This window comes from Schistocerca americana, chromosome 2 (genome assembly GCF_021461395.2).
Source record: "Schistocerca americana isolate TAMUIC-IGC-003095 chromosome 2, iqSchAmer2.1, whole genome shotgun sequence".
Taxonomy (NCBI): Eukaryota; Metazoa; Arthropoda; class Insecta; order Orthoptera; family Acrididae; genus Schistocerca; species Schistocerca americana.
The window spans coordinates 947,866,685-947,873,644 of NC_060120.1; the positions used below are offsets into that span (position 1 = coordinate 947,866,685).

Sequence of the window (6,960 nt, forward strand, 5' to 3'; positions counted from 1 at the left end):
CTACAATCCAACCTCCTGTAAGCCTTGGTTGACTTTATTTTTTTGCTTATCCGCTCCGGTTTATCTGAAACTGACGATTATTGCTAATGGTGACAAACACGAATCTGAGCTGCAGTTAAGGTACCAGAGTGAAGTGGAGAAGCAGAGGGGCGGGAAGGGGGAGGGGGAGAGGTGGGGGGCGGTTGAAACTCATGTTATTTCGCGGTAAACAGCGAAATTCAGGGTGGCACACGGGAAGCAGTACATTTTCATTTGGTTATTGAGAGTTTTAGCGTATATTAACAGCGATATGACTTATAAATAACTGTTCCACACTCATTGCCATTACTAAAGAGCCAAACACTCGAATATTTTTTTACAGATTACACCACGAAAATGGCTTCCACCACTGACGATGTTGCTCTGAAGACGTTGGCGGAAGCTCCTCATAACGTTAACAAACATTTCTTGAGGTTTAACCTTCCTCTCATCCCTGACTGCGGCTTTCAACACGTCAATGTATAATGTTGATGTAAAAAAACTTCGTTCTTGAGAAGACCCCACAGTAAAAGGCAAGGGCTGGAATATCAGGCGATCTCATCCGCCATCGGATGTCATCGAGTCGCGCGAGTTATCGATGCAGAGTGACACCACAGTGTAATCGCTGAGCCGGCCGAAGTGGCCGTGCGGTTAAAGGCGCTGCAGTCTGGAACCGCAAGACCGCTACGGTCGCAGGCTCGAATCCTGCCTCGGGCACGGATGTTTGTGATGTCCTTAGGTTAGTTCGGTTTAACTAGTTCTAAGTTCTAGGGGACTAATGACCTCAGCAGTTGGGTCCCATAGTGCTCAGAGCCATTTGAACCATTTTGTAATCGCTGAATTGTGGCCCCTATGGGGTGAAGCCATATCGCATTTACACAGCGATGTATCTGCAGCTGTGGAATGAAGAAACTGTTAATCATGGCCGCTCGGAATTGACATTACTGGCCGGCCGTTGTTCTCTTCAAAAGAATATGGCCCGACGATTGCAACGCGCTGTACAACAGAACACCAGACGACAACCGTTGGATAACCCTGGGCCTTTTCATGAATGAGCTGTGAGCATATGTCTGACTGATATCAAAATTTTTGTTTATGGAAAAACCCATTCGGATAAAAGTTTGTCTCGCCAAACATCACAAGTTTTGTGAGAAATCCGTCATTCTGGTCAATTCTGCCCGGTAATTTTGTGGAGACATTGCGCTTATCTCTTGCGCGTAACTGTTTAGCCACTTGCAGCTTGTAAGAATGAAACTTTTAATCCTGTTTCAGAAACCTCTGCAAAGACGTGTGAGGGATTTCTTACGTCTGTAATGGTGACAGACAGGTCTCTGTTGGCTTCGTTGCAGAACTGCACGAACTCGTCGGAAATTTTCCGGCGTTCGAACCATTATTTCAGATTCCTTATGCTTCACAATTGTTACAGAACATATATCATTTCATTGTTTTATCCATGTGAATACTGTCGTTCTGCCTGGAACACGGAAATGGCTGTCTCTTCCACGGTACACTGTGCGTTAAACCACCGCAACGCTCGTGCACGATTGAACTCCTACACTGCCTCAATATGCCCCCAGCCTGGCATTCAGTCCACACTGAACTCGATGGCTTATTATGTGGTCCATTTAGATGCAGCAGATGGCGCGAGCATACGTACATCTTATCGAGGAGACAAACTGGAAGTATGCTCTTTCCCGTGGGCCAACATGTACTTTTGAGATTTTGTGATTTTCGTACGCCTACTGCCAACGTCCGTTACGTGTTCTGGCTTTCTCCAGACTGAGATGATAATTCTGTCAGTTGGCGGGGCAGAATGCAAATTTAGTTTGTGAAGGTTTTTTTTTCTAGAAGGGGCGATGGGGGTAGGGCGTATCAGCTGCTCGACATTCCTCCGCCGCTGGGTATGCGCGTGGTGACAAACGGGATTACAGAGCAGGAAGTACAGTACATCTACATCCATACTCCGCAAGCGGAGTGTACTTTCAGTACCTCTATCGGTTCTCCCTTCGAATCCAGTCTCGTGTTATGCGTGGAAAGAAAGATTGTCGTTATGCCTCTGTGTGGGCTCTAATCTCTCTGATTTTATCCTCATAGTCTCTTCGCGGGATATACGTAGGAGGCAGCAATATAATGCTTGACTCCTCGGTGAAGGTATGTTCTCGAAACTTCAACAAAAGCCCGTACCGAGTTACTGCGCGTCTCTCTTGCTGAGTCTTCCACTGGAGTTTATCTATCATCTCCGTAACGCTTTCGCGATTACTAAAAGATCCTGTAACGAAGCGCGCTGCTCTCCGTTGGATTTCTCTATTTCTTCTATCAACCCTATCTGGTACGGATCCCACACCGGCGAGCAGTATTCAGTCAGTGGCGAACAAGTGTACTGTAACCTACTTCCTTTGTTTTTGGATTGCATTTCCTTAGGATTCTTCCAATGAATCTCATTCTGGCATCTGCTTTGCCGACGATCAATTTTATATGGTCATTCCATTTTAAATCACTGCTAATGCCTACTCCCAGATAATTTATGGAATTAACTGCTTCCATTTGCTGACCTGCTATATTGTAGCTAAATGATAAAGGATCTTTCGTTCTATGTATTCGCAGCACATTAACTTGTCTACACTGAGATTCAATTGCCATTCCCTGCACCATGCGTCAATTTGTTGCAGATCCTCCTGCATTTCAGTACAATTTTCCATTGTTACAACCTCTCGATATACTACAGCATCATCCCCAAAAAGCCTCAGTGAACTTCCGATGTTATCTGCAAGGTCATTTATATATATTGTGAATACCAACGGTCCTACGACACTCCCCTACGGCGCACCTGAAATCACTCTTACCTCGGAAGACTTCTCTCCATTGAGAATGACATGCTGCGTTCTGTTGTCTAGGAACTCTTCAATCCAATCACACAATTAGTCTGATAGTCTATATGCTCTTACTTTGTTCAGTAAACGGCTGTGGGAAATTGTATGCCTTGCGGGAGTCAAGAAACACGGCATCTACCTGGGAACCCTCTGAGTCTCGTCGACAAATAGCGCGAGCTGGGTTTCACACCATCGTTTTTTTCGAAACCCATGCTGATTCCTACAGAGTAGATTTCTAGTCTCCAGAAAAGTCATTATACTCGAACATAAAACGTGTTCCAAAATTCTATAACTGATCGATTTTAGAGATATAGGTCTATAGATCTGCAAATCTGTTCGACGTCCCTTCTTGAAAACGGACATGACCTGTGCCCTTTTCCAATCTTTTGGAATGCTACGCTCTTCTAGAGATCTACGCTACACGGCTGCAAGAAGGGGGCAAGTTCCTTTGCGTACTCTGTGTAAAATGGAACTGGTATTCCATCAGGTTCAGCGGCCTTTCCTCTTTCGAGCGATTTTAATTGTTTTTCTATCCCTCTGTCATCTATTTCGATATCTACCATTTTGTCATCTGTGCGACAATATAGAGAGGGCACTACAGTGCTGTCTTCCTCTGTGAAACAGCTTTGGAAAAAGTATCTCGACATCGCTCCGTAATGCCGGATTGATCACTCGATGTAGAGTCGAGACCCGCCAGATTAAAAGGGGGCCGCGAGTACTGTAATGTGAATAAAGAAGCAATAACAGCGGAACTGGCCAGTGAGGAGAGCTCACTAACATTGAACGCGAACTAGTCACTGGACGTCACCTAAAACATACAATCACGAAGGAATTATCGAATGGGACGGAAATTAGTAGGTTTCATTTACATGTACAGACACTCAAATTATCGCAGTTTCAGAAAACTTGGATCATTTATTCAAGAGAAACAGCTTCACGAAATTGAGCAAGCCAGTTACTCATTGGTTCACCTCTGGACTAACGCAATTGGTATTGACTGATAGAGTTTTTAGGTGTACTCCTCAGGCTTATTGTGGCAAATTCTGTCAGAGTGTCACTTCAGATCATCAGAATGTCGAATTGGATGCCGGCCATGGTAGAGTTTGGTATGCACGAAGACAAGCAATGGAATATCTCACCGTATGCGGGCGAGCATTATTTGCTGGAATGTACGCCCAGGATGGCTTGCCATGAAGGACAACAAAACGAGACATAAAATCTTCGACGTACCTCTGTGCTGCAGGGTGCCGCGGATAATAACCAAAGCGGTCCTGCTATGAAAAGAAATGGCACCACAGAAAATCGTTTCTGGGTCTCGGTCCTTGTGGCGGGGCAGTCAAGTTGGTATCCGAACACTGTCCGGTGCGTCTCCAGACATATGTTCACTGGTCATCGGAGCTCAGTTCGAAGCGTGACTCATCACTGAAGACACGTCTACTCCAGTCAGTGAGAGTGCAGCCCGAATACGTGTCTGCAGGCGCCCCAGACATGGGTGGGATACGAACTTGACTGTTGCTCCACATTCAGCCAGACAACTAAGGTGGTGCGGGGTGTCGTTTCTTTTCATTGAAGGGCCCCTCTGGTTGTCATTACTCTTACAGCACAGCGGCGCGTCGATGATATTCTAGGCCATACTTGTTGCCCTTGATGGCAAGCCATCCAGGGCTTGCATTTCAGCAAGATAATGCCCGCCCGCACACAGCGAGACTTCCGTTTGACTTCAAGCTCTCCCAGCTCTATCTTCGCCAGTAGGTTCGCCAGTTCTCTCCCCAACTACGAACGGTTGGAGCGTTATGGGCAGGGCCCTCCAGTCAGCTTGGGATTTTGACGATCTAACACACCAACTGGACAGAATTTGGCACGATAAACGTCAGGAGTACATCCAATAACTCAGTTAATCAATGCCAAGCTGAATAACTGCTTGCATAAGGGCCAAATGTGGACCAACGCGTTATTCACTCAATTTGTGCAGCTCTTTCACTTGAATACATAGTGCTAGAATATACTGTCAGTGATGGCTTAGAAACACTTTTCGCACAGGGAGGGAAAGGAAATAAAACGAGTCGTTTTCAAAGGAATCAACCAGGCATTTACCTCAATAGATTTGGGAAAGTCGTGGAACGTGGTTAGAGGAAAATGCATGACCAGTGTAATATCAGAAGATCTGTGATATATGTATGCCAACGGCCTTGCCACAGTGGTAACACCGGTTCCCGTGAGATCACCGAAGTTAAGCGCTGCCGGGCTGGGCTAGCAGTTCGATGGGTGACCATCCGGTCTGCCGATCGCTGCTGGCAAGCGGGGTGCATTCAGCCCTTGTGAGGCAAACTGAGGAGCTACTTGACTGAGAAGTAGCGGCGCCGATACCGTAAACTGACATACGGCCGGGAGAGCGGTGTGCTGACTACATGCCCGTCCATATCCGCATCCAGTGTAGCCTATGGCCTGATGATGACACGGCGGCCGGTCGGTCCCGTTGGGCCTTTCAAGACCTGTTCGGGCGGAGTTTAGTTTTGTAATACATGTATGTCTGGATAATTATCATCCTCAGCAGCAGTTGTGTAAGAGTTATAATTTGGATTTTTCCTTTAATAAGCGTGCTACAGTTTAAGACAATGATATTTTATGTATTTATACATTTAACCTTGTGAGATCAAGGCCTTCAGCCCCTTTCTTACATCGGATATGGATTTCACACGCAAAGGAAGTTACTTAAGAAATGGCGATAATTGAAATTAAATAGCATTGCGAGTAATAGAACTGAAACAGATTTGATGTATATGAAGACAATATGAATAACATTACTGACTAATAAATAACATTAATAGTAGCAATACTATTACCACAACTGCTACCACCACTAGGAGGAAACTGGGATCGTAGCTGCGATGAACTCTTTAAATGATTTAGTACCGCGTGCAGCTGTCGTTTTTCCTTTATTGGGTGTACGATTCTAAGACCAAACTCGTACAATCTCAGCTGCAACTGAAAAGAATAACCTCAAGCAGCCTTCTCAGTTACATTGTCCATATATGTATGTGTAGCATATCAGTATTTAATGATTCGATTGTATACTGTATACATAATCACGGACGATGCTGAATCATCGGTTTCATGTTTTTTTCCAGGTAAAAACCGAAAAGCTGTTACAACTTAAAGGAATATTACTGCTGCTCGGGCGAACACATTCACATCACTGTAAGTTCCAACGTTTCCATAAGCACTTTTAATTACTAGTGTGTAATGGATAACCTTAAACTAATGTTTGGTGGATGCACTTCGTATTTCATTATATTCCATAGCTTACATCACATAACAATCGCAAACACTATCCTAAACTCCGTAGAAGCTGAATGTGTTTTTTACAAGACTTTTGCTTTTCAAGAAGCCAGCATAAAACGGATACTGGTGAAACAATTTCTTCTGAAAGTTTGAGTTCTGCTACTTTCTTACTCTAGTGCTATGATCTATCTTGTATAATTTGTAAGAAGTAACAAGGAAACTTACACGCCCACAGTTATTACAATACGTTTTTCCACTCTTCTATTCTGGATAGTTTTCTGCTTATAACGCGTATTACGAATGGATTACACTGATCGTGTAAACCTTTCCTCCTGTATTCAATTAGTTCTACGTAAAATAACATAAAATCAAGTGGACATGTTGAGCATGATATGTGGAATAACCAACAGGCACCCTGTACGGAAAGAAACCCAAACAAATATTTACTTGATGGCTTGTCTCTGACGATTGTTATACGGATGTCAGTCGTGTACTTTAAATAAGAAAAAAGAAAGATATTTTCAAAGTATAGAAATCAATTATTTTAAGAGATACGAAAGCATGTAATGGGAAAAATAGAATAAATAATAAATTCATACAGGTGGTGAGCAGAAATAGATGAGAACACAGTAATATGGAATAAATATATGTAGAGAATGGCTGCATAGGTGCGGTCAATGAATTTAATTACATTAAAGCCAAACGCGGAAAGAGATATTGACAGAGCAAGTGAAGACGGGCGACATAAACAGGCAATAAGTGGCCTGAAGTTAGAACTGAAGTCTTTTCA

The 6,960-nt window shown here is 43.9% G+C and overlaps 1 pseudogene; it reads left to right on the forward strand.

Moving 5' to 3' along the window:
* Positions 1-5,067: 5,067 nt before the first annotated feature.
* LOC124597222 lies at positions 5,068-5,185 on the forward strand (annotated as a pseudogene).
* The last annotated feature ends 1,775 nt before the right edge of the window (positions 5,186-6,960 follow it).